A 27,549-nucleotide genomic window follows, 5' to 3' on the forward strand; every position below is an offset into this window, starting at 1 on the left:
CCCCCCTCCCATCTCACGTCCCGCGGCCTGTCACGCGGTGACAGGGGGGAGCCGGGAGCGGAGGGGCAAGAGCAGCACGTAGCATGTGGAGGGGGGGAGCTCACCCGTCCTGCCGCTGTCACTCATCCGGCCGCTGCCTCACTCATCCGGCCGCTGCCTCACTCATCCGGCCGCTCCCACGTGGATGTGAGGCGGGAGGCCGCGTGTTGTGGCCGCTCCCCCGCGTGTGTCCCGGGCGCTCGCTCCGCTCCCCCGCTGACTGTAGCGGCGCCGGGGTGTGAGTTTGGGGGGGTGGGGGGGTGTGAGCTTGGGGGGGGGTGTGAGCTTGGGGGGGATGAGCTTGGGGGGTGGTGAGGTGTGTGTGAGCTTGGGGGTGGGTGGGAATGTGTGTGTGTGTGTACACGGGACTCTGGGTAAGTTCGGGCACAGGGAGGGTGGGGGGTGTGTGGAAGTTGAGGTGCGGTCCAGCTGACGGGGGAGAGTGAGGGGCACCGGGAGGGGATTGTGTGTGTGTGTGTCCCTGTGTGTGTATGTGTCCCTGTGTGTCCTTTGGCCCGTCACTCCGCCTCAGGCCAATGAGAGGTGTGCGGGGGCGGGCCAAGGGACCAATGAGATTTCCCCTAGGGACACCGGACATCCAGGCAGGCAGGCAGGCAGTGCTTTCACTAATATAGTATAAGATATATACAAATGTATGTAATTCAAAAGTAACATGTTACCCTTTTTTATGTTCTGTATCCCATTCCCCACTTTTCTTAACGAAAACTCAAATAAAGAACAAGTTAACAAAAAAAGAAGGATGGGTCACTTCGACTGTGCATAGATTACAGAGGTCTTAACAAAATCACCCTGAAAAATCCTTTGCCCCTCATCTCAGAACTTTTTGACCGTTTGCAAGGCGCTACCATTTTCTCTAAGCTTGATCTTCATGGGGCTTACAACTTCATACGCATACAGGGCCGCCAACAGAAATCATGGGGCCAGGACAAATGAAAGGAGCAGGGCCCAATCTCCCCCCCCCCAATAGCGCACCTACCGCGAATAAAAATTATTTCGCACGCAACTTTTACTTAAGTTTTTTCTTGATAATAAAAAAAACATAACAGATTGCATTGTATATTTTAATATTTTCAACACAAGACAAAGATACCCAATGCTATATCCTATGTGACAAAAGACCTGGGGGGGGATTCAGTATGGGACTGGGGTGTTCCCTACCTGTCTTCTGGGATTCTGATATCTCCTGTGTGAAGCTTGAGAGTCAGATCTGGAAGAAAGCAGTATAGGTTATTTCGGTGTAGGTATAGGGCAGTTAAGATAAGACAGAGAGGGTGTGGGTGAAAGAGAGAGACAGAGAGAGAGTGACTGACTGACACATGGGTGGGTGACTCTTGGGTGATTGACTGACTGTGGGTTGGTGTCTGTATTCATTCACAGACACACACACTCTCCCTGACTCTCTCCCACTCCCTGATTCTCTCTCACACACAGACACACACAGACACACACAGACACACACAGACACACACAGACACACACAGACACACGAATCGGAACAGGGGGGAAATAGGAGCAGGAGGGCAAAGGGGAAGCAAGGCAGGCATGGAGCACACTTACCAATTGCTCCATGCAGCAGGAAAGGGCGGGCCTCGCTTTGCAAGCTCGAATAGAGCTTGCGCGGGCCCCAAAAAAATCCTGGCAGCGTGCCAACACGCGCCAGCCAATCAGGAGAGGGGGGAGGTTTTTTTCCCCTTCGCAGAAAAGCATGCGCCACCTGGCACATCACGAGCGCGCTAAATCCTGTCACCCCGTGGTGACCGGGCGATGAGGTTTATCGAGGGGCCCGGGACGCCAGTACCCTCTGTCCCCCGCTGTTGGCGGCCCTGTACGCAGACAAGGGGATGAATGGCAGACGGCCTTTAATACACGCGACTGTTATTACGAATATTTGGTTATGCCTTTTGGACTTTGTAATTTACCAGCGGTTTTCCAGGCGTTTGTAAATTAGATTTTCCATGATATCCTTAACTGATTTATCATCGTGTACCTCAATGACATTCTCATTTTTTCTAAGTCCTTATCAAGACATCCAGCATACGAAGTTAGTACTCTCTCGCCTTCATGAAAATCATCTCTATGCCAAGATGGAGAAGTGTATATTTCATCAAACCTCTACCTCTTTTTTGGGCTACATTATTTCTGATAAAGGGTTCACTATGCATCCCGATAAACTTAAAGTCGTTCTTGATTGGCCCTGTCATGGAACAAGAATCACATTCCTGCCCGACCCCCCTTCTGCTTGTCAGCTCCTTAAGTTCAGCTGCAGGCATTGGTTCCACATACACACACTGTGCCTGTGTAACATGCAACAATGTTGCATTTCTTGCCTCTGAGCACGTAATCAGTGAACTGCTACTGCAGCTTCTCCAGTCCTCCCAGTTAATGGACTTTCCCATGTTCTCCCCTGTCTTTTGCTGACAGTTAGTGCAGTCCCACTCAACCTTTAGTGTGACCCCTGCCCCTCACTTCCTTTTCCACCCTAGATTACAGTGAGTACAGACCTGTCTGCATCCACCCCTGGTAAGGCCTTTCTCTCTTACCATAGTCTAACCCCATAGAAGCATCCCACATAGAGAAGCACTCTCTGCCTACACTACACCCACAAGTTCCTGTGTTTTCTACTCCTGCAATAAAATTAAGAAAGACATTAAGGACTTGTCATGCTTTGGAAGAGGGAGGACATGAGTTGAGCTTACTGGAATCATTCATACATCATTCGTGACCCTGGTTCCAGGAAAGGCCCCAACCCACTTCTCAAGTCGATTCAGCGGTTCCTTGGCTTAGCCAATTATTACTGTAAATTTATACGTAATTTCTCTGCCACTGTGGTTCCTATCACTGCTCTGAGTAAGAAGGGCATGGATCCTTCCTCCTGGCCCCCTGAAGCATGCCAGGCCTTCGAGTCTCTCAAGAAGGCGTTCATTTCCACCCCCATCTTCCGTCATCTAGACCCTACTCTCCCTTTCGAGGTAGACGCCTTGGATATCGGAGCAGGAGCCATACTCTCACAAAGGCAATCTGCTCAGGATAAATGATACCCCTGTGGGTTCTTCGCAAAGAAATTCTCCTCCGCAGAGTAAAATGACGATGTTGGAAACAGAGAACTGTTAGCCATTAAACTTGCTCTACAAGAATGGAGACGACATCTGGAGGGTACCGAGAACCCCATTTCGATCCTCACGGACCATAAAAACTTTATGTATATCGAAGGTGCTCGCCGCCTTGGCTCACGTCAGGCCCGCTGAGCGATCTTTTTCTCAAGGTTCAATTATATTATTTTTTACATTCCCGGTACTAAGAATCTGAAGGCTAATGCTTTATCCCGCCAATTCATCAGTGAATACAAGTCCGAAGATGTCACAGAGAGCATTCTTCCCCCTAAATATGTAGGGAGGGAATTGGTAACCGTGGTCACAGCACTCCACACAGCCAACGCTTGAAAAAAAGTAAAAAACTTTATTTAAACTCCACAGTGAGCATACATAGCACCACTTTTTCAAAGTCTTTCTACAGACAAAACGCGTCAGAGTGGTGCTATGTATGCTCACTGTGGAGTTTAAATAAAGTTTTTTACTTTTTTTCAAGCGTTGGCTGTGTGGAGTGCTGTGACCACGGTTACCAATTCCCTCCCTACATACGTCATTTCCGGATAGGAGCACGCCGGCACCACGAGGAGCAGAGATGGCCACCGGAGCGTTCTAAAAGCAGTATGCAGAACGGGTGTCGTGAGTACCTTATATATATATGCAGACATATTTTTAGGCAGTTATGAGGCTAATCGGCACCGCTATGTGATTTACCTTGGGGTTTTTTCTTTGAAGAGGCTCCGCTGTATCTCTATGGATTGACCAGCCCACTGCCTATACTATCACTGCCTTTCCTCACTCAATGACTGCATAGCTTGTTTATCAGTGGTGTCAGCTCCAAGCTCTATGGGATGATTGCAGATTCTACATTTTCTGTGGTTTAGGAGACTCGGTACTTCACGGGTTAATACCCAAGTGCTTCCCCCTAAATATATCCTCTCGGCAAACTCCTTTGACGTGCTGGACCAGATTTTGGAGTCTCAAACACTTATTCCCGAGGTTTTGGAGGCGATGGACGGTTGCTTGTATGCTGCTCCACGATTCCACCGGAAAATCCTTGAATGGGGTCACTCCTCCAGATCTGCCAGTCACCTCGGTACCAAGAACCTCAGATTTAATCAGATGCACCTTTTGGTGGCCAAACATGCTGAAAGACATTAAGGACTTCATCGCTTTCTGCTCCACCTGTGCCCGAAACAAGTCATCTGGTCTGCTTCGCCCTTTACCCATTCCGGATCGTCCCTGGACACACCTGTCAATGGATTTCATTGTCGAACTCCTAGTCTCCAATGGGATGAACACCATCCTTGTCATTGTAGAGAGGTTTTCCAAGCAAGCCCATTTTATACCCCTCAAGGGTCTCCCTAATTCGGCTACTCTGGCAGATATATACAGTATGTCATAGAAATCTTCCGTATCCATAGAGTTGCTATCTCTATCGTATCCGACCGGGGACCACAATTTATTTAAAATTTTTGGCGGGCTTTTGCTCAAAGGTTAGAAATCTCACTTCTTTTTTTCATCCGGGTATCACCCTCAAACCAACGGGCAGACGGAAAAAACGAATCAATCTCTTGAGCAATATCTCTGATGTTTCATCTCCAATGCACAAGACAATTGGGTGGTTCTACTCTCATGGGCTGAATTCGCTCACAACTCCTTCAGGAACGAGTCCACCCAAGAGTCGCCCTTCAATGTAAACTATAGCTTTTACCCTGCCCGCCTCCCTATGTCCTCTAATCCTTCTGGAATACCGGCAGCGGATTCCAGGGTAAATGCTCTCCAGAACTCTTGGAAGAAAATTCAAAAGACTCTTCAAAAGGTAGTCCTCAGACAGAAGAGACAGGCTGACCGTCATCGCCAAGAGGCACCCAAATTTAGACCAGGAGACAAGGTATGGCTGTCTTCTAAAAACATCAGACTGAAGACACTCACTCTGAAGCTGGCTCCAAGATTCCTTGGTCCCTTCACCATCCTCGCAAGGGTCAACCCCTGTGGCGTATCGCCTTTAGCTGCCTCGGTCTATGCGAATTCCGTCGGTTTTTCATATGTCCTTGTTGAAGCCGGTCGCCCTGAACTCTCGGTTTCCTGATACTTCTCCTAGACCACCTCCGGTCATTGTTCACGGTCAAGAAGAATTTGAGATCCGATCTATAAATCGACTCCAGATAATCCAGGGGAGGTGTCCAATTCCTCGTGCATTGGAAGGGTTTTGGGCCAGAAGAATGCTCCTGGGTACCACTTCGTCAGATTCAAGCTCCCGGTTTGTTACGGCGGTTCCATGCAAAGTTTCCGCACAAACCTTATGGAGATCCTGCTGAGGCCGATCCTCAAGGGGGGGATATTGTAAGGGATCGGGGAACACGTCCTTTGCCACGTGTTCCCTCCTTACCTAGTGCTGCTGCACATGCGCACAACCCGCTCCGATTACAGAGCGCACGCTTACCCGCAGCTCTTCAGCCCCTGCCACGGAGCTTGGTTCTGCCCCCCCCAGACACGCCGCACTGCTCTCACGCACTTGACGACGTGCAACAATGCCCAGCTGCGAGGCAAGCATCATTGGTGCCTCTTGTCTCCTGCAGCCTATCCCAGCTTCCGCTGGGGTCACACCTCCGCTCCACCCCCTGTCTGTCTGCCTACATATACCCTGTTCCTGCTCTCAGTCAGTGCTCAGCATAATTCGGTGTAGCCTCGCTGCTTCCTACAGTTGTGCCTTGCCTTGTTCCAGTCTTGTCTTTCAGATTAACCTGGTGTGTACCGACCCGGCTTGCAGTTGAACCTCTCTGGATATTGATCTCGACTACGGCGACTTATCCAACCCCTGATCATGGCTAAACGGACCTGGAGTATCCTACCATCTATAATCCCAGGCCACGGCTAATGTAATTCTAAGATTCTAATCTCTCTAATCCCAGGACCTGCAAGTATACCGATTAACCCTCTCTCTCCAACTGTAACACGTAGCTCACCACAAACGAAGAGTGACCACGGTGCTGAGGCAGGGAATTGAGTCATGCTGACTCACAGCCACGTAGGCGCGCCTAGAATGTAGAATAGTCATTCAGGCCAGGTCAGGATTGACGATGTGAGATTAGTGAGGTACTTACCAGATTCAGGAGAGGAGAGTTGTGGATCGCCGGGGTACGTAGCCAGGTTCAGGATAGGAGATTGTCGGATCGTTGGAATACTTTAGCCAAGGTCAGGACTGGAGACAGGAGAATGGTCATACAAGCCGGATCAGGATTGGAGAGAAGCGGAGTCCAAGTCCAAGTCCAAGTCCAAGGGTTGAGCTGTATATATATATATATATATGTATGTGTGTGTGTATATGTGTGTATATTTTGTATATGTATTGTGTATATTTTGTATATGTATTGGGGGTGGGTGAATATTTTTATATGTATTAGGGGGTGGGGGTATATATTTTTTATATGTATTGGGGGGGGTCACATCTTTTACTATTGTGTCTTTATTTTTGGAGAAGCCACCTGGCAACCCTACTCCTCCCTATTTTTAAGTCCACTCATCCCACTTTTAAATGGCAGTTCTTGCTACACCAGTGAATAACCAGTCTATTAAGACCGTTCTCCCTCCATTAGAGAGGCTAGGAGAGCTTTTTGCAGGCACAGTAGTGTTAGGACGTGCAGAAGAGGGGATACCGTGGCTGGTTTGTAAGCTTAAAATGCTTTGGCCAAAGAATTTAACCAAATGACCTTCACTTATGAAAAGAAAAACTGATAAGTATTTGACCATAAAATTTGTTATATTGGATGTAGCTCTGGGGCATTTTGTCTTTTGTTTGATATACAGTATTAGGTCACAAACCCAGTAGCACTCCTCTTGACACAAATATATATGGTATAGTGGGTTTGGGTTCTGAACTTGCAGGGGTTGTGTGTGATCGAAAGAGGTGAACAGCATGATAAGGGCAGTCTAAGGGTTATTGGTGTTATGAGTTATTGTTACAAGGCAATAAACACACATGTCGCTAAGTGACCCGCCCAGCTCGTGAAATTGATTAAGGGTTGGACTGATTTGAGGTAATGTTTGTTAAGGCTGATAAGATAGTATGCATGCTATTTTCACTATTTTGATGCTGGAATTGCCACGGACTCACTTAATTACGAATGTGATCAAATTGGATCTACCATAACTGTTTTTTTATGCAGGCAGGGTAAAACGATACATTGACATTAAAAGAAGCATATTCCAAGTTATGTCTTTAAGGTTACCAACATGAGATTTCTTCCTACGTGGAACTGTACTGCACAGTGCTTTCGAAAAGCAAGAATACAAGTTATTTGCCTGTTTATCCATCTAAAGTTAATGTGTGATATTTTTTTTATTAAATAGAGAAACTATTTTTCAGTCGCTATTTTAGCATACCTTAATGTGAATGTATACAATAGAGTTCACGCAAATATGCGTTTATCTCACATACCATGCCTTTTGATTTCTAGTCCTCGTTTTACGACGAATGGCTTATCCGATGCGGTCTAAGGCATCCCTATGGGCAGTTTTACGATGCCAAAATGGCTTATCCGACGCTTTGCAAAGTTGCAACATTATGTCAATCAGAAGGCTGCAGGTCAGGGAAATCATCCAGATCAGTCTTTGTGAAGGTTTAGGCTGCGTCCACACTGTGGCAGACAGCGCGGACGCGTCTGCACGCTGAGCAAACAGACTGCCTTAAGGCAGTGTTCGCGTACATGCAGCGTGCGGAGGCAGGATGGGGTGCGCGATGCGCAGGAAATCAGTTAAAACTGATTTCTCGCACGATAGGACGGTCACGTGAGGGGTTCACCCAATGAGGGCGAACCAGCTCCGTGATGTCATTGGCACGCCCATAGACACACCCACGGACGGCGCGCATACCATGGCCAGGAAGAGCACCCGCTTTCCCTTAGCCTATGCGCGCCTCCGCACAGGTGAAATGTTGATGGACGCAGCCTTAGTGGTGCATTTAGGCACTTAAACATGTCTAACTGTTTTATTATACAGTTATTAAACAGTGTTCCTATGGGAAAACGTGATTCGCTTTATGACGCTTCGCTATCCGACGCCATTTTGAGTAACGCATTGTGCGGTATAACCGAGGACTGTCTGTATAAGGTGTTAACAGTCTTTCATACATCTTGCGCTGTCAGAAGGTGATTTCTTTAACAGGCATCGACTGTTTTAGCAAAAAGTAAAATGCTGTTAGATGAACCACAATTCTCCAGGGTTTAGTCTTTCCACAAATACTGCAAGGTTCAGATCAGGAGGGATGTAGCACTCAATAGAATGCAGTGTGTGTAGTCAGGGTTATCCAATGACCGATTGCAGGCCTTAGTGAAAAAATGAAGATACATTTTATGGTTTCCTAAAAAGTAGGGGGAAGAAAACAGGTAAAAGTAAATGGAGTAGTGTTGAAATCTCCCGTAAAGCAAAAAGCAGGAGATTAATTTGGTTTGGTGACAAAGAAGCACAATGTATCCAATGTTGTTTAAATACTTACAAAACCTTGGTTGGATATATATATATATATATATATATATATATAAAGCAACTGTAAATATTACTGTATGTTTATTTGCATGTCTTAGACAGGTCTGCAACCCTGTCTTTCCCCATTGTCACCCAGCATACAGCACTTCCACTGCAGCAAGGGATTCTGGGAAATGACATGCAAATGAGCACTCAGTGCCACCTTTTGTCTCAAGCTCGTATTACACAAGCCAAATGAACATACAGTAATATTTACAGTTGCTTTATGCTTTACTGTGGAGGGTTTTTGTCACTTTTTTTACCCACCATAACCTTTATGACAGTGGTGATTACCTAGTCTAGTCTCAAACCTGCTAGCCATTAAGACCAGCCTCACACTGATGATACCCATCAAGCTTGAAACATGTATGTGAGTGGGTCTAATGGCTTTGCATCTCATCCCAGCCTCTGTCTAAAAGCTGTGTTTAAAACAGCATGCATTGGCTTGAGGATTGGCTTGTGTAATACGAGCTTGAGACAAAAGGTGGCACTGAGTGCTCATTTGCATGTCATTTCCCAGAATCCCTTGCTGCAGTGGAAGTGCTGTATGCTGGGTGACAATGGGGAAAGACAGGGTTGCAGACCTGTCTAAGACATGCAAATGAACATACAGTAATATTTACAGTTGCTTTATGCTTTACTGTGGAGGGTTTTTGTCACTTTTTTTACCCACCATAACCTTAATGACAGTATATATATATATATATATATATATATATATATATATATATATATATATATATATATATATATATATATATATATATATATATATATATATATATATATATATATCAAATAAAAATATCACCCACATGTCTTAGACAGGTCTGCAACCCTGCCTTTCACCATCGCCTAGCATACAGTGCTTCCACTGCAGCAAGGTATTCTGGGAAATTACATGCAAATGAGCACACCGTATCACCTTTTATCTGAAATCCATTTTTACATGGAACCCTTATAAGCTAATGCTTGCGGTTAACACAGCTTTTAAGCACAGCATGGGTATCAGATGCAAAGTCAGGGAAACCGTTTCAACCTTAATGGGTCTCATCAGTGTGAGGGTTGTTGTTCTGGCTCTGCAATTTTCAAGACTGTAGGATTTACCATCACATTTGAAGTTAGGGTGGGTCAAAAAAGGCGACAAGAAACCTCCACCGTTGGCATATAGCAAATAAAAATATCACTTGTGAGCACATTCACATGTCTTAGACAGGTTTCCCCCCTTGCCTTTCACCATTATCACCTAGCATACAATGCTTCCACGGCAGTAAGGGATTCTGGGAAAGGACATGCAAATTAGCACTCCTTGTCTCATTTTGCCTGAATTATGCTGTGGCCAGATCTCGCGATGTTTGCTTGATCCCGTCCCAGTGACGTCAGAGGATAGTGGAAAAGTTCGCCCTACAATGATAGTCCTTATAAGATTATAAACTGCACTGGAGCAGGTAGAAAGGGGTGATGCACTGCAGGGGATACCTTTTAACATGACAATATAACAACCCTACGTGTTTCGTTACGGTCAAGGGAACTTAATCAGGGGTAATTATATATTTCCTCTGCAATATAACAAAGATACGCCCGTTTCTCTGTTGTTCGACTGCTAAAACTCTGACACAGACCCTCATTCTCTCCCGTCTTGATTACTGTAACCTCCTGCTGTCCGGCCTTCCTGTCGCTCACCTGTCTCCCCTACAATCTATCCTAAACGCTGCTGCCAGAATCGCTCTACTCTTTCCTAGATCGGTCTCTGCGGCTCCCCTCCTGAAATCCCTCTCCATGCTTCCGATCAAATCCCGCATCTCGCACTCAATTCTCCTCCTCACTTTTAAAGCTTTATACTCTTCTGCCCCGCCTTATATCTCAGCCCTAATTTCTCGCTATGCACCACCCGATTCTTGCGTTCTGCTCAAGGATGTCTTCTCTCTACCCCCTTTGTATCTAATGCCCTCTCCTGCCTTAAACCTTTCTCACTGACTGCCCCAAACCTCTGGAATACCCTTCCCCTCAATACCCGACTAGCACCCACTCTATCCACCTTTAAGACCCACCTTAAGACCCACTTGCTTAAACAATCATATGAATAGTACTGTGGATAATACTGGACACATAAAGCTTGGATCCCTGCAGACACACTTACCAGAACTCCCTCCTACTGTCTCTGTACTTTCTCCCTACCTACCAATTAGACTGTAAGCTCCTCAGAGCAGGGACTCCTCTTCCTTTATGTGACTTTTATGTCTGAAGCACTTATTCCCATGATCTGTTATTTATATTATCTGTTATTTATTTGATTACCACGTGTATTACTACTGTGAAGCACTATGCACATTAATGGCGCTATATAAATAAAGACATACTATATCTATATATATATATATATATATATATATATATATATATATATATATATATATATATATATATATATACACACACACTATATATACATATATATATATATCTATAGAACACACAATAGAAAAGAACAAAGACAATCCCCTTAAAGTAGCACTCTAAAATAAACCACACAGATAAACATAAAGAATATAGCTGAAAAAACCAGATGCTCTGCCGAGATAGAAAAAATGAACAAGATTTTATTAAAGAAACAGCAAGACACACTAACTTAAAAACATAAACATGCTAATGACAGCCAAAAATATATTGACAGTGACTACTAATAGAAATATGCTGTAGATTGAACCAAAAAGACTAAAATGTGTCTAAATGAAACAAATATTACAAAATAATATAGTTTGACACAAAAAAGCTAAATGGGACAAAAATAATACAACCCTAAAGGCAAAACTACCTGGTTTATTTTAGAGTGCTACTTTAAGGGGATTGTCTTTGTTCTTTTCTATTGTGTGTTCTATATTTATCCCCCAGCACCATCAGGTTACCCTTATCATATTTTCTTTTTCCTGACTTTTTTGGGTTTATATTTCATTATACTCAATTAGTCAGTGATATTTAGGGCCTGATTTAACCACTTATATTTTGTGTTGAGCAACATACTTTTGTGTGTGTTATATATATATATATATATATATATATATATAGATATATATATATATATATATATATATATATACATATATAGTATATATAAACATCTATATATATATACTATATATATATATATACACACACACTATATATATATATATATATATATATATATATATATATATATATATATATATATATATATATATATATATATATATACACACATATATACATACACACACACATATATATATATATATATATATATATATATATATATATATATATATATATATATATATATATATATATATATATATATATAGCAACTGTAAATATTACTGTATGTTCATTTGCATGTCTTAGACAGGTCTGCAACCCTGTCTTTCCCCATTGTCACCCAGCATACAGCGCTTCCACTGCAGCAAGAGATTCTGGGAAATGACATGCAAATGAGCACTCAGTGCCACCTTTTGTCTCAAGCTCGTATTACACAAGCCAATCCTCAAGCCACTGCATGCTGTTTTAAACACAGCTTTTAAACAGAGGCTGGGATGAGATGCAAAGCCATTAGACCTACTCACATACATGTTTCAACCTTGATGGGTATCATCAGTGTGAGGCTGGTCTTAATGGCTTGCAGGTTTGAGACTAGACTAGGTAATCACCACTGTCATTAAGGTTATGGTGGGTAAAAAAAGTGACAAAAACCCTCCACAGTAAAGCATAAAGCAACTGTAAATATTACTGTATGTTCATTTGCATGTCTTAGACAGGTCTGCAACCCTGTCTTTCCCCATTGTCACCCAGCATACAGCGCTTCCACTGCAGCAAGAGATTCTGGGAAATGACATGCAAATGAGCACTCAGTGCCACCTTTTGTCTCAAGCTCGTATTACACAAGCCAATCCTCAAGCCACTGCATGCTGCATATATATATACATATACATGTAGAGGTATCAGTACCGTGTTAGCCGAGCTTCATTAATCAAAAAATAAATAGATTATACCGTTCTGTGGCTAACGAAATGCTTTTATTTGTGCGAGCTTTCGAGATCCACTGATCTCTTCTTCCGGCGATGTTACAATGAATGAAGCAAGCAAAAGCTATACTATAAACAGTGTCTATTGGAATGTTATCTGTGCTGGTCCTTCCCCCGGTGTGGATGTGTTTTATGGCTGGAGGTGTCAAAAGGTTCCTGAAAGCAAGTGATGAAAGAGTGTGTATGTGTATCAGTGTGAATTAACATGAATGGAGAGCCCACAGTATATACAGTGCTTTACAAAAGGTGTGTGTGGAGTGGGAGCGGATATAAATGGTGTGGGTGGGTGTGGAAATGTGAGAGTTAGTAGCATAACTAAAAGTGTGTGTGGATACCATGTGGTCCCTATTGGTGTATAGGGATGGAAAAACAAGGAGTATAAGTATGTGTGAGAGACAGCTGTGTGTGCATACATATAGCACAGTATGTACAGACATGGCCTATAGCGCTCATGGGAAGAGAGTTCACTTGTGTCAGTAATGACTCATAAAATGTCGATCTCTGTTTAGGCCACTGCTAAGTGTCCCGAACAGTTGCATAAATTTGTATTCATGCAACCGTCTCTCTTTCGGTGTTTTAAGATTACCTTTGAGTATGGCAACCCTCAGATCGTTCATCTTATGGCCAGAGTCAGAGAAATGTTCGCCAACAGGACGGTCTCTTGTTCCGCATGTGATGCTGTGGAGGTGCAGGTTCATTCTCTTGTTTAGCCCCTGCCCTGTCTCACCTATGTAGTAGCAGCCCCCTTTTTGCATTTCATGCACATGATGAGGTACACGACATTGCTGGAGGAACAGGTGAACCTTCCTCTGATTTTGTATTCCCGATTCCTGTGTGGTATTTGTATTGTATCCGCTGTGTAGAGCATTGCGCAGGTTTTGCATCTTGGGTCCTGGCATGGTTTCGTCCCGCATTCAGTTGTACTGCTGAATACTTTACTCCTCACCATAATATTCTTGAGATTATGGGGTTGTCTGTATGATAATAAGGGTGCTTCAGGGAAGACCTGTTGCAGTCTTGTATCTTCCTGGAGGATGGGTTGTAGTTTCCTGGCTATCTTGCGTAGGGCTCCTAGGTGTGGGTTATATGTGACCACCAAAGGTACCCTGTCGCTTGTCTCCTTCTGTTTGTATTCAAGGAGATCAATTGTTGGTATTCTGGTGGCTTTGTGAATTTGCTGGTCTACAATTCTGTGTTTGTACCCACGGTTTATAAAGTCTGATCTCAAGGCTTTAATCCGCTGGTCTCTGTCTGCTGTGTCGGAGCATATCCGGTTGTATCGTATGGCTTGACTGTAGATGGTTGCATGTTTGGTGTGTGTTGGGTGGAAGCTGTTGTCCCTCAAATAGCTGGCTCTGTCTGTAGGTTTGCGATATACAGAAGTCTGTAGTTGGTTGTTCTTTATAGTAATGGTGGTGTCTAGGAAATGTACTTCATCCGGAGAATGGGTGAGTTTGAGGTTGATGGTCGGTTGGAACGTATTGAAGTTGTCATAGAACTGTAGGAGGTCCTGTTCGCCAGAGGTCCAAATCAGCAGGATGTCATCGATGTAGCGATGTAGCGAAGGTATGTAAGGGGTTTCAAGTGACAGGTGGAAAGAAAGTCACACACACATATATATATATATATATATATATATATATATATATATATATATATATATATATATATATATATATATATATATATATATATATATATATATATATATATATATATATATATATATATATATATATATATATATATACACACACCCATATACACACACACACACATATATATATATATATATATATATATATATATATATATATATATATATATATATATATATATATATATATATACTGCTGCGGCACAGTTTATTCGAGCATTTGCCCGTTCTGTGCCGCAGCAGTAGCCTGGCGCGCGCCCGAGAGTGACGGGCGCGCGCCGAAGCAGCGGAAGAGCGCCCTCCGATCGGGGCGCTCTCCCTACCGCTGCCGGGTCCGCCGGGTCCCCCGGAACCCCCTGCCGCTGTCCCGCGATCGCGGGACACCAGGGCTCCCTCGGGGAGCCCCTGGACGCGCGTGCAGGGGGCGCACGCTCCCGAAGACGCGTGACCGCGCGTCTATGACGCGCGGCACGCCGAGGGGCGGCCACTAGCAAGCCGGGAAATCTCCCGGCTTGCGGATCTGGCCGCAGTGTAATAAACTGTGTCGCCAGTGTATATAAACATACACACACACACACACACACACATACATATATATATATACACACATGTAGCCAGGTTCCCCCTGCCTGCCAAGCCCCCCCTCACCTTCCTGGCGATCGCGGGTGCCGCCGAGCCCAATGGCAGTCCCGTTGGCCGATCGGAAGTGTGGGGGCGGTCAGAGTCCTGCTCGGGGTTTGCCGGGGACTCGTGCGGCCGGTTGTCGGGGCCGCGATCGCGTCGTTAGGGCTCCCGGCACTCCCGAAGCAGGGCAGCGAGGGCGCCGCCAGCTTCTAAGTGGTTGCGCATGCGCAGTGCGGATCTTGGTGCGGTGGCCAGCCAGGGACATTGCGCATGCGCAGTGATAGCGCGCGAACCCTAGCCTACCAGGGACAGGCTCTTGGAAGGGACTACAAGTCCCATGAGCCTCAGCTGCACCCCACGTGATGCCAGGGAGCCAATAGAGCTGAAGTATTGCCCTGCAGGCAAGAGAAAGATACATTTTCGCGGGTTTGCAGCTACGCAGTCAGTCAGGACCAGGACAAGCTAGGGGAAGGAGGTGAGTGCAGGGGTGAGTGACCCACTGCATTAGGCCAGCAGCCCCCTAGGTCCCAGTTAGGTCCTGAGACACTGTTTAGCTTGTGGTGCTATAGGGACAGGCCCTAGATAGGGACACTGCCCCATTAGCTATTTGGATAGTCAGGGACACAGCGCTGAAGCCGTACAGCCCTGCGAGGTGGGTTCTGGGCTCAGAACGCCACCAAAGACCCTGAGACTAAGGTGATATTATCCACGCTGGAATTCACCCAACGCGGTGTGGAGGACGACGTCGGATCGGGCGGAATCCCTGACGTAGTCTGCGGAACCCGGGGTGGGAGCCCCGGGCAGGTATCAATCTTCAAGTGCACCAACAAATCCTACATTATACTCACACGGTACCGGTGGCTGCGCAGTCACACATATCATCTCACCTAAAGAGTACGGGACATATTGTGTGGGGTTATTGGACACGGGGTGGGATCACCCAGTGTAGGTGGGAGCATCCTGCGAGACGCAGTAGTTAGTGTCTCCTCACGAGGGGGACACCTGTTATTCATGAATACGTATTGCAACAGTAAAGTCATTGGTTATTTTACATACAGTGTGTTCAGTGAGATATATATTTGTTCTGCGAGGAACCACTCCTCCTCTGGTGGGAGCCATCGCAGGTGATTGTGTTATATGTATGTGCCCCAGGTTCCCCGTGGCGGAAGCTCAGCCCTCCTGTGAGCCAACAGGTAATGCACCACACCTATAGTAACACGTATGTTTCTCCGCACCCACAGTATAATCTGCGATTGGGGGGGGAGGAAAACCCGTTACATACACATATATATACACAGTGTTTGACAAATCCAGTCAACTACAGGCCCGTGGCGACTGGATTTGACCGCGTGGCGACCTCAAGGCCGCCCAAGCAGGACGGGATTGGGGGCGGGACTAGGTGGCGAGTATTTTTTGGTTCGGCGAGTAGATTTTTGGGTGATTTGTCAACCACTGTGTATATGTATATATATTGTGACATAGTCCAAAGATGTTAGGCAGCTTTCTGCCCCGTTTTAGGTCAGAAAGTGCAGGAATAGTTAAAAATGATCCGTTCCCAAGCTTCACATTAACTCAGGCAGCTGGATGGAAAATCCAGACCACAGATTACAATGGGTCTAGTTCTCCCTCACCTGCTCTCCTAATCACTAACACAGGTATTTAGAACAGAGAGGTTTGCATTTCACTCTCTCTCCTTAGAGCCTGGAGGCTGGGGGTATCGCTGCTCCCCTGTTTCCAGTTTTGGGTTGGACGACCCCTCCAAGTATCACAGTACCAGAGGATTTGCCCTGACACTTGGGACCGAGTTCCCACCACGAACAGATAAGACAAAACAAATGTTTATTGCTGTTGCTAAAAGACTGTGCTGAATCTAGTGACCCTAAATGAGAGGGCATTGTTTTAAGCTGGTGAACCAGGTTAGTTGGCCAGCAGCAGTTAGGGGCTGATTCTGATGTGTAGTTAGATCCCTGAAAGGGATAGGATTTCTTTATATGATTTGTTTTTTATTTCTTAAAAATGACACTGTGTGAAGTGCTATGACACTGATATAAGTGAATCACTGAATGAAAATGTCTGAGTGCCTCTTGCCTACACATGTTAAAGCTGCAGTCCCTTACTTGGATGAAAATAAATCAGGCAGAAGCCTGAGTTAAGCAATATAATACTTTGCATGATCCTGTTTGTTGTATAATTAACCCTAGAAGACTGTGTCGGGAAGAACCCAGACAGACGTCAGCGCTACAAAAGAGGGGCGTTTGTCACATTATATATACTGTATATATATATATATATATATATATATATATATATATATATATATATATATATATATATATACATATATACACACACACATATATATACACACACACACACACACACACACACACACATATATATATATATATATATATATATACACACAACTTTATTAAATATAGCACTATTCTCTCAATGGGACTCAAAGTGCTTCACAATTACAGCATAGTTCCAGCCCAAATGAGTTTAAAATCTATGTTTTTAGTGGCCGAGGCAAAGGGAGATAAAGTGACTTGCCCAAGGTCACAAGGACCGGACACTGGAAATTGAGTGCTCTTTCTCTGTCTCTCTATACAAAATATAATTAGCACTAATTAATACAAATATTGTGACAATCAGCTACAATATAAATATGACACAACTGAATAGTGACTATAATGTGTAATAGTAGATTGAACAACACTTAAAATAAAGCTGAAAAGTGCTAATGTAAAAATAAAGGAAAAATAAAAGGACATGAACATGATGCCCAGTGGGAAGTGGGAGGGAATCAGTTGCTTTTACAAAAGATTAACACACACATTCCCAGCCAGCTCAAACTCCTACACCGACCACATCATGAATATATATTTATGTCAAAAAGAGTGCTACTGAGTGTGGCAAATGTATAGAACAAAAGACAGGGGTGCCCAACGCCGAATCCAATTGACAAAACATATACGGTAATAAGTATAAAGTTTAAATCACACACAGGAAGCGGAGAGCAAAGGGTCTACCGGCGCCGCTTGGCTCAGCGCTGATCTGTACCTCCGCGTGGGATGGGGTCCCGCCGGACGTCCCACCGTAAGGACAGTCTCTGTATCAGCAACACAGCTTACAGGAACATGCAGCAACACTATCACTGGTCCCTGCACTAAGGAACTACACAGGGTCTCTCCCTGCTCTAAGGAACTACACAGGGTCTCTCCCTGCACTAAGGAACTGCACAGGGTCTCTCCCTGCTCTAAGGAACTACACAGGGTCTCTCCCTGCACTAAGGAACTGCACAGGGTCTCTCCCTGCACTAAGGAACTGCACAGGGTCTCTCCCTGCACTAAGGAACTGCACAGGGTCTCTCCCTGCTCTAAGGAACTACACAGGGTCTCTCCCTGCTCTAAGGAACTACACAGGGTCTCTCCCTGCACTAAGGAACTGCACAGGGTCTCTCCCTGCACTAAGGAACTACACAGGGTCTCTCCCTGCACTAAGGAACTACACAGGGTCTCTCCCTGCACTAAGGAACTGCACAGGGTCTCTCCCTGCTCTAAGGAACTACACAGGGTCTCTCCCTGCTCTAAGGAACTACACAGGGTCTCTCCCTGCTCTAAGGAACTACACAGGGTCTCTCCCTGCTCTAAGGAACTACACATGGTCTCTCCCTGCTCTAAGGAACTGCACAGGGTCTCTCCCTGATTTAAGGAACTACACAGGGTCTCTCCCTGCTTTAAGGAACTACACAGGGTCTCTCCCTGATTTAAGGAACTACACAGGGTCTCTCCCTACTCTAAGGAACTATACAGGGTCTCTCCCTGCTTTAAGGAACTGCACAGGGTCTCTCCCTGCTTTAAGGAACTACACAGGGTCTCTCCCTGCTTTAAGGAACTACACAGGGTCTCTCCCTGCTCTAAGGAACTACACAGCTGAAGGGGCACAGGGTCCTTACCTAAGGGCCTGTCCCTATGAACACCCACCCTCACTAGTGGGGAGTCAGGGCCTCAGCTTTAGCCTGGGGATTTCTGGCCTAGGGCAGAAGCTCGCAGCTCTCTGCCCCCCTTCCTTCCCCCACTGTCTCCTTAGCCTAACAGACTCATGTGCTTCACAGTCTGCTTCCTGACTCCGCACACAACAATGTATCCTTCTCCAGCAGGAGAAGCTGCAAGTTCTACTGGCTGTCTGGCTGCATGTAACAGAGATCATAGGGCAGTCCCCAGAGGCTGCTGGGAGTTGTAGTCCCTTAGGGGCCTCTTTGACATTAGGACCACATACGCTATGGGTACTGCGCACGCACGACAATGTAATGGCCGCTCTCTCTGCGCCTGCGCTATCTGTAATGGCCGCCGCAATGCCTCCCTGCGCCTGCGCGAACGCACTCTTCCGCTCCTCTCCTACTGGTACTAAGATGGCCGCCGTGGCTATCTGCGCATGCTCAACCCTACGTGCATGCACAAGCATCCCCAACGTGGCGGCGCCAACCGGGAGAAGTCGCCGTTCCCTTCCCCCACTGCCACAGGGGTAAGGCAAGGGGAAATCAGGGGAACCGGGAGTGACCCCCTTACACTTGCTCTAATCTCTACTAGCGCTGAATGCATAGCGATTGTATCTCAATCCGGTAGGACTTCGCATGACCTGATGCGTTTCGTCACATTTATGTGACCAACAGGGATTGTTCAAGTCTTTATATTCAACTGCTATGCAACCATAAGTCAATAAGAGGTGTAATGGATTTTCTGACCTGGCTGACCCCCCCTCCCCCCCCCAATCTCACATTGGCCCCTGTGGTCTAACCAGTACCCATTACATGGTCGTGTCTGGTGGTGCACCTGTTGGCAACAGAGCTCCTGAGTCTCCCGCATAATGTTGTATGGGAATGTCAAACCCAGACAGGCAGCTGAGGTAGTGTGCTAGAGTCCTACCTACATACAGTGCAGCGCCTCCACCTCATCAGGATCTCGGCGTCCGCCAGGATATGGTTCTGATGAGGAACTCCTCTGTGGTGCCTTCCGCTGTGGAGTAACTTCACACTCACACATTGGGGTTCTTGTGAACAAGGGCATCTTTATTTATGATGGTATAGGCAGACTACACCTCACAGCAAACAGCTTAGCCGCTCATCTTCTTCTGTACTCTCCTTTCAGAAGATCTATCTGCCCTCCCAATGGAGTTGGATCACCTCTCCCATCATGGAGATCACCACCTGTGCCAGGTCCCTGGACACAGTGTAGGCCCTGCCAGCCTTACTGCTGCAGGTCAGACTATTTGCTGCAGAATCACTCTTAATTATCACACTTGACCTTGAACAGACTTGCACACTAACTTTTGGCAGTGCTGTGTCTTATATACCAAGGAAATGGCTCCACCTCCTTTGTCACTAACAATGGACACCAGGTCTGTTACCACTCCCCTCATGTACATATGACACCTCACCAGGGTGTGAGGGCAAACCTCCATGATTGATGCTGGCAATCCTGTATACTTACCAGGCTTACTGCCAGCATGAGAGAGAACTGTATACCATTTTTAACACATGGCTACAGAGACTTTTAGCTAGGCTTTAGTAATTCAGTATAGAAACATACCAGTCCAGAGACCTCACAGGACACAGTCAAATGTTAAATAAATTAATCGATAATTATTACAAATCTATGCATGTAGTATAGAATAACAAAACAGAAAATAATATATTGCTATTATGGCATAGTGGAAAATGGGCAGATAGTGACACATAGTGCACCCAGGGCAGCCAACAGGGAAGACAGCAGGGACTCCTGTCCCAGGCCCACTGACAACGCTAACATGTAGTGCTTGTCAGAGTAGAGGAGGCCTGCTGGAGGGTGTCTGCAGAGATACCTATCAGAGCAAGCATGCTGGAAGCCGGTGGAAGGTAAGCCTCTCTGATAAGCACCTCTGTGATCCCCCTCCAGCAGGCCCTCTCTAACAGCTCTGTGGGCCCCCTCAATCCTCCAAAGCACCAGGTAGGCACACTCTACTCCCCCGCTCCCAGACCCCTACCTATACCCCCAGGCCCATATTTCTGTCTCGTCCTCTCCCCAGGGCCATTACTCTCCCCATCCCAGATCAACAACTACCCCCCATCTCAGTTCTACAAGCCCCGCAACCCCCCCCCACTCCCCCATCAGATCCATAACTGCTGGTTGGTAACAACCAGGATAGCCACCACTCTGGGTTTGACCCAGAGACTAGAGGTTTTGGCTATGTATCTCCGGGCTAAAAGTTTAGATTTTAAATCTCCAGGCAAAACAAAGTATCTGGCCGCACCTCCTCTTACCGTGCACCCCAAAACTGGAACAACCTACTGGACACACTCACATCCACATCAGTTTAATGCCGAGTTCAAGGTGGCAGCTATGGACGCGAGCGTCCGTGCGCGCCTCCCCCGCATACTCCTGCAGCCCAGCGATCTGTGTTCAGGCTGCAGGAATCGGGTCACAGCGTTTGGGGGCGTGGCGAACGTGTCACGGAGCTGGTTCGCTGAACCAGCTCACGTGACGCGACTGCAGCCCCAAATATCATTTTTGGTTGTAGTGGCAAAATGTAGCAACGTCAACGCTGCACTTTGCCGCCTGTGGAGTTTTCAGTTTGAACACTCCCACCGAACAACCCGAAATTGCGACAGACGTGCGCACGTAGCAGCCACCCTGAACTCGGCCTAAATTCTTTCAAAACTAAGGCTGTCTCACATTTTAATCTGGTCTGTAATTGTTACATACGCCCATAATATATATTATCTCTAACTGTGCATGCAATGTCTTGTATATAATGTATACCCTGTTCACTTCTGTAACTGTATTTGTAACCATGTATTATGTGTCATCTTAACTCTGTGCCCAGGACACACTGGAAAACGAGAGGTAACTCTCAATGTATTACTTCCTGGTAAAACCTTTTATAAATAAATAAAATGGGGCCAGCTGGGATGTTTGGTGCAGGGACATGTGCGGCGCCTCAGCTCTTACCTTCTCCAGCGGCGGCATCTACCCCTGCATGGTCCCGGGAGACGTCACGTGCCATGAGGCGGGACCATGCAGTAGGAGATGCCGCCAGTAGAGAAGATAAGAGAGTTAAATATATGTAACCCTCTTTCCTGCTGACATAGAAAGGCTACTAATGCTGTATATAAAGACAAAAAAGACACAGCGCACAACGCTCATAGTGCATAAAACAATATAATAAAATGTACAATAAAGTAGGGTGAGTAATGTGCGTACATCAAAATAAATAATCATATGCAGTTAGGGATAATGTTACCCAACGCCTCAGGAAACCGGAAGGAGTATCCTCACAAGGGTTTAGGCGCTGATGTCTCGGATGCAGGATCCTATTGGTAAGTAGGTAAGTAGAACGCCTCTAATAAGTTCTTTTTCCCCAGAGCACGAGTCCAAAACTACTGCTGCCACTTGTAGTTCTTTGCCAGAGCACAGCTCCACACCGGCCGGGTTCTCTCACTCCCCTCTGTGCAGAAGCACTTCCGGGTCGATGACGTCACCGCGGGGGGGAGCGCTGGTAATGGCGCCGTTCAAACTCGATCAGCTCAGGTGGTGGGGTAGTAAATTAGAGGTAGAGCTCTTGACCTGTCATCCAACGCGTTTCGAAACCCGTGGGTTTCTTCATCAGGGAATGAAGAAACCCACGGGTTTCGAAACGCGTTGGATGACTGGTCAAGAGCTCTACCTCTAATTTACTACCCCACCACCTGAGCTGATCGAGTTTGAACGGCGCCATTACCAGCGCTCCCCCCCGCGGTGACGTCATCGACCCGGAAGTGCTTCTGCACAGAGGGGAGTGAGAGAACCCGGCCGGTGTGGAGCTGTGCTCTGGCAAAGAACTACAAGTGGCAGCAGTAGTTTTGAACTCGTGCTCTGGGGAAAAAGAACTTATTAGAGGCGTTCTACTTACCTACTTACCAATAGGATCCTGCATCCGAGACATCAGCGCCTAAACCCTTGTGAGGATACTCCTTCCGGTTTCCTGAGGCGTTGGGTAACATTATCCCTAACTGCATATGATTATTTATTTTGATGTACGCACATTACTCACCCTACTTTATTGTACATTTTATTATATTGTTTTATGCACTATGAGCGTTGTGCGCTGTGTCTTTTTTGTCTTTATCTGCTAGTGTAGGGGGTTTTTGAGCCCCCCCTCCATCGCAGCTGCAGACGCTCCGTTCAAGGTTATGTTTCTTTAACCCTAATCATCATGTCACATAATTAATTATTTAGCTGCGCACTTTATTTTCTTTTCACATTTAATGCTGTATATACCTGCTGGCTCAGCGAGATCTAGGCCTCCGCAACCTGGGAGCCTGGGGCAACAATATGTAATTGGCAGCGCCTCCACTTGCCCAGGATCCCCAATAAGCAAGATTCCCCTGGACAAGAATAACAATAATAATCCACAACGTGGATACTATTATGTGAATGCAGAGAATGAACATACAAATATCACACATAACCACAGTGCGCATATATATATATATATATATATATATATATATATATATATATATATATATATATATATATATATATATATATATATATATATAGATATGGCAAATAAATAATCAGATACCAGTGGCCTTGCTACACTCCACCCTGGAGTAATGTCCCTTACCCACCACCGCGTGCGCCCCACACCATGTCCAATGTACTGGACCAGTTCCTTGATCACTCAACCCGCAGTGTCCCCAAAGAACCCTCCCCCAAGGCGGGATCAGTGCCTGCAGGTAGCGGTGTTGGTGCACTTAATAATAATACATTCCCTCCGCTCCAGCACCCGGTAACTGTACTTCGAAAAGGATCCGCTGATCCAGTGTAGTCTCTCACGAGTCCTCACTTGCGTCCAGTAGCTTGATCCCAAACCACCGACCGCCAAACAGCGCAGAAAGATACTGTGTCCCTGTCTGCTAATCTCAGTAAAGAGATCTGTGGCTGTTCCCTGCAGTACCACAAGCTGGTAGTGACTCAGGGCCTGCACTGGGGCCTAGGGGGGATTCCTGGCCTATGCAGTGGGTCACTGACCCCCTGCAATACACACCTCCTCTCCCCTTGCTCTCCCAGGACACACTGGCTAGCGTGGTCTCTGCTGCACGCTTCCCCTTCCTGCCTGCCAGCAAACCTCCACTCCTATTCGCTCCCTGGCATCATGTGACCCTGCTGAGGTTCATGGGAATTGTAGTCCCATCTCAGAGCCTCCTCTCTATTGGCCAGCCGCTTGCACGCTTACACTGCGCATGCGCAACCTACCAGGGGCGCCCCGCCGTACATCTGCACTGCGCAACGATACAACATGGCGATGCCCTGTGCTTCCCGTGCCGCCGCGAAGCCTCCGAAGCGCTCCCTGCTCGGCCCCCACCTTCCAGACATTGCCGGTGGTCTGCCGCTTGGCTCCGGCGGCACTCGCAATACCCCTGCAGCGGAGGTAACAAGGGGGGCCAGGGGAACCCCATTACACATGTAGCCATGCATAATAATGGACTGCAGACATCTTCCCTGTTGGCAGTAAGCCCTGGTAAGTACAGGCCTGCCAGCAGTAGTTATGGAGGTTTTCCCTCACACCCTGGTGAGGTGCCCTATGTATGGATGGGAGTGGCTACATGCTCTGAGTCCCTGGTTAGTGACATCAGAGATGTGCCTGCCCCCTGAGGTATATAAGGCACAACACTGTCAGTTATAATAGTTGTTGCTTAAGAGTTTGGCTCCTGTGAAAGGGATTGCAGGATAGCTTTGTGACCCTAGTGCTGTAACTAGTGGCACGAATATTCCAATCAAGCCTGTCTAGGCCACACTGTGTCCAGGGACCTGGCACAGGGGTGATCTTCCTACGGGAAGAGGGGATCCCACTCCAATTAGGAGGGCAGTACTTGGCAAAGGGCACGGAGAAATGTGCGGCTAGAGCTGAAAGCTGCATGGGGAAGTCTACTACCTCAGTATCATCAATAAAGATGCCCTTGTTAAAGATACCCCCACTGTGTGAGTGTGAGATTACTCTGCAGTGGCAGTCACCACCGAGAAGGAGTTCCTCACCAGGACCATCTCCCTGCGGAAGCATAGATCCTGATGAGGTGGAGGCGCTGCACATGATGTAAGTTGGACTCGCACCCACTACCTCAGCTTCCTGTCCTGATGACATCCCCTAATACCATCAAGCGGGAGACTCAGGAGTCCTGTTACTTGCAGGTGCACCACCATAAACGATCATGTAATGGGCACCGGTTAGACCACACGGGCCAATGTGAGATTGGGTGGGTCAGACAAAGGGGGTCCACCCGTTACACACATATAAATAAAATAAATTGAATTGTAAAAAGTCTCTGGGTTAGCCTTCACCAGAAGGTGGCAACCCTAGTAACCCCTGAGAAATCTTTGTGAAATGTTTAACATGATGGCGCGAGCGCGTCTACGTGTGTGTGTGTGTGTCTACTGCTTTATGAACTTTTCTTATCTTGTTTATATTTTATTAAACAGTCTGATCAAATGAAAATATAACTTGAAATAGTAAAGTACTCCACACTAGCAAAGTAAGAGTCCAGAATGAATCAATACACAATCTTCCCTTTAATGTATTGATTCCTAGGGAATGGTGATAGCAGAAAATGGATTACAAGTCAATCTGCATCACTAGTAAATGAATCACCCTGTGTATATGATTAATAGATAAGCAGCATGACAGACTTTGTATGAGTAAGCGTTACCTTAGTCAGTGAGACTTATTACAAATAATAAGACACTTTGTACTGCACCGACACACTTTATTCGAGCAAATACCCAGTATGTACCTGGCAGATACCTGGAATGCGCCGCTCCTCACCTCTGACAAGCCCCGTTGCGTTTGCCTTCCCAGCCTGGGTTCATGCCTGGCTGACGGGCGGCTGATCTGTTAAATGATAATGATTAGGATTTAATAGGCTGCAATGCTTCGCGTGTCTACCAGATGGCATAAATTCATGAATTGTAATGCAGTATATATATATATACTGTGCAGTATTGCAGCCAGCGGGAATAAAATGCTTCAATCCCTGCCTGGAAAATACCTCAATGCACTCGGGCAGAAAACAGTCACAAACCTCAATACACCCGGGTATACCCGAATTCGTGGGACTAGCCGAGCTCGAATAAAGTGTGTCGCCAGTGTAGGTACCGCATGCTTCTTCTGTAACTAACCCAGCTGAGACAGCCAATAAATGAGGAGGGTAAAGTGTTTCTCTGGGAACATGCCTCATTTGGGCTTTATTACCCTGAGGGGTCATCTAAACTTAACACAGAATTTCCCTGGAAACATTGCCACACTCAGCGGTCATGTGATGCTTCACTGGCAAAGTCAAATAATCATCAGAAAGTACATTATATCTGTAGCAGGGTCCCCCCTGGTCCCCCTTACCCTCGCTCTGTTGGGGGCTACTCTTGCGGGGGCGATCGCGTCGCCTGGGGCTCCCGGCGGGGTCGGGGGCAGGGCGCATGCGCGGAAGTGTTGCGCATGTGCAGATGCGATGTGGTGGCCATTACTGCGAGGGAGACGTGGCAGCAGAGGCGCTCCGTAGCGCAGGGCCAGCACCAACTCGCGCATGCGCAGTTAGCGGCGGCCATTAAGATGTCGCGCATGTGTAGTACCCATAGCGCACGCGGCCCTAATGATAAAGAGGCTTATGGGGAACTACAACCCCCAGCAACCCCAGGGGCTCGAGCACATGTGATGCCACAGCAGCCAATAGGGCTTAGAGCTTCCCTTGCAGGAATGGATACATTGTTGTGTGCTGCAGTGAGTGAGTTTGTTGAAGCTGGGTCACAGACAGGGGAGGGTGGGTATGTGTATGCAGCCAGTGGCTCATGCACTAGGCCAGACATCCCCCTTAGGCCCTAGCTAGGCCCCAAATTACCTCAGCTTGTGGTTACTACAGGGACTCCCCTTAGATACTGTAGGGACAGGGTCCTGTAGAACCCAGACAAGTGAGGGTCCAGCCAGGAAGAGGAATATCCTGGCCAGTGATTGCAGGTAATCACTCTCTGCAAGTGCAGAGACAGTCATATCTACCCGGGTGGGATCGCCCCGGAGGAGCGTCGCGGAAGGCATCGCGTCTTCGGATCCTTTGTGATGAACTATCTGCTGGTCCGAGTGCAGGAGCGCTCGGCAGGTAACCCTACACCCAAAGTGCACCACCCATAACATTATCATTCTAGTGGCCGCGCGGTCACCACACACTTGGGGTTTGGGTGTGGAGACACGGTGGAGGGTTGCGCCCTGCGTGGCGCTTTGGGTAATTGTGCCATTAGTATTATAGAGTTTATAGAGTGAGGAGTATTCATATTGTTACAGTAAAGACCGTTGCTATTTTACATCAAGTGTATGTGTTCATTTGAATGTGTCCTGTGAGGGGCTCCTCCCACTCTGTTGGGATCCCTCATAGGGTGGAGGCGCTGCACCATATAGTATTGTTCCATAGGATACACCCCAGGCTCTCACTGGCAGAGGCTCAGGCCTCCTGTGAGCCTAATGCAATGTG

This window comes from Ascaphus truei, chromosome 8, assembly GCF_040206685.1.
Source record: "Ascaphus truei isolate aAscTru1 chromosome 8, aAscTru1.hap1, whole genome shotgun sequence".
NCBI classification, from domain to species: domain Eukaryota; kingdom Metazoa; phylum Chordata; class Amphibia; order Anura; family Ascaphidae; genus Ascaphus; species Ascaphus truei.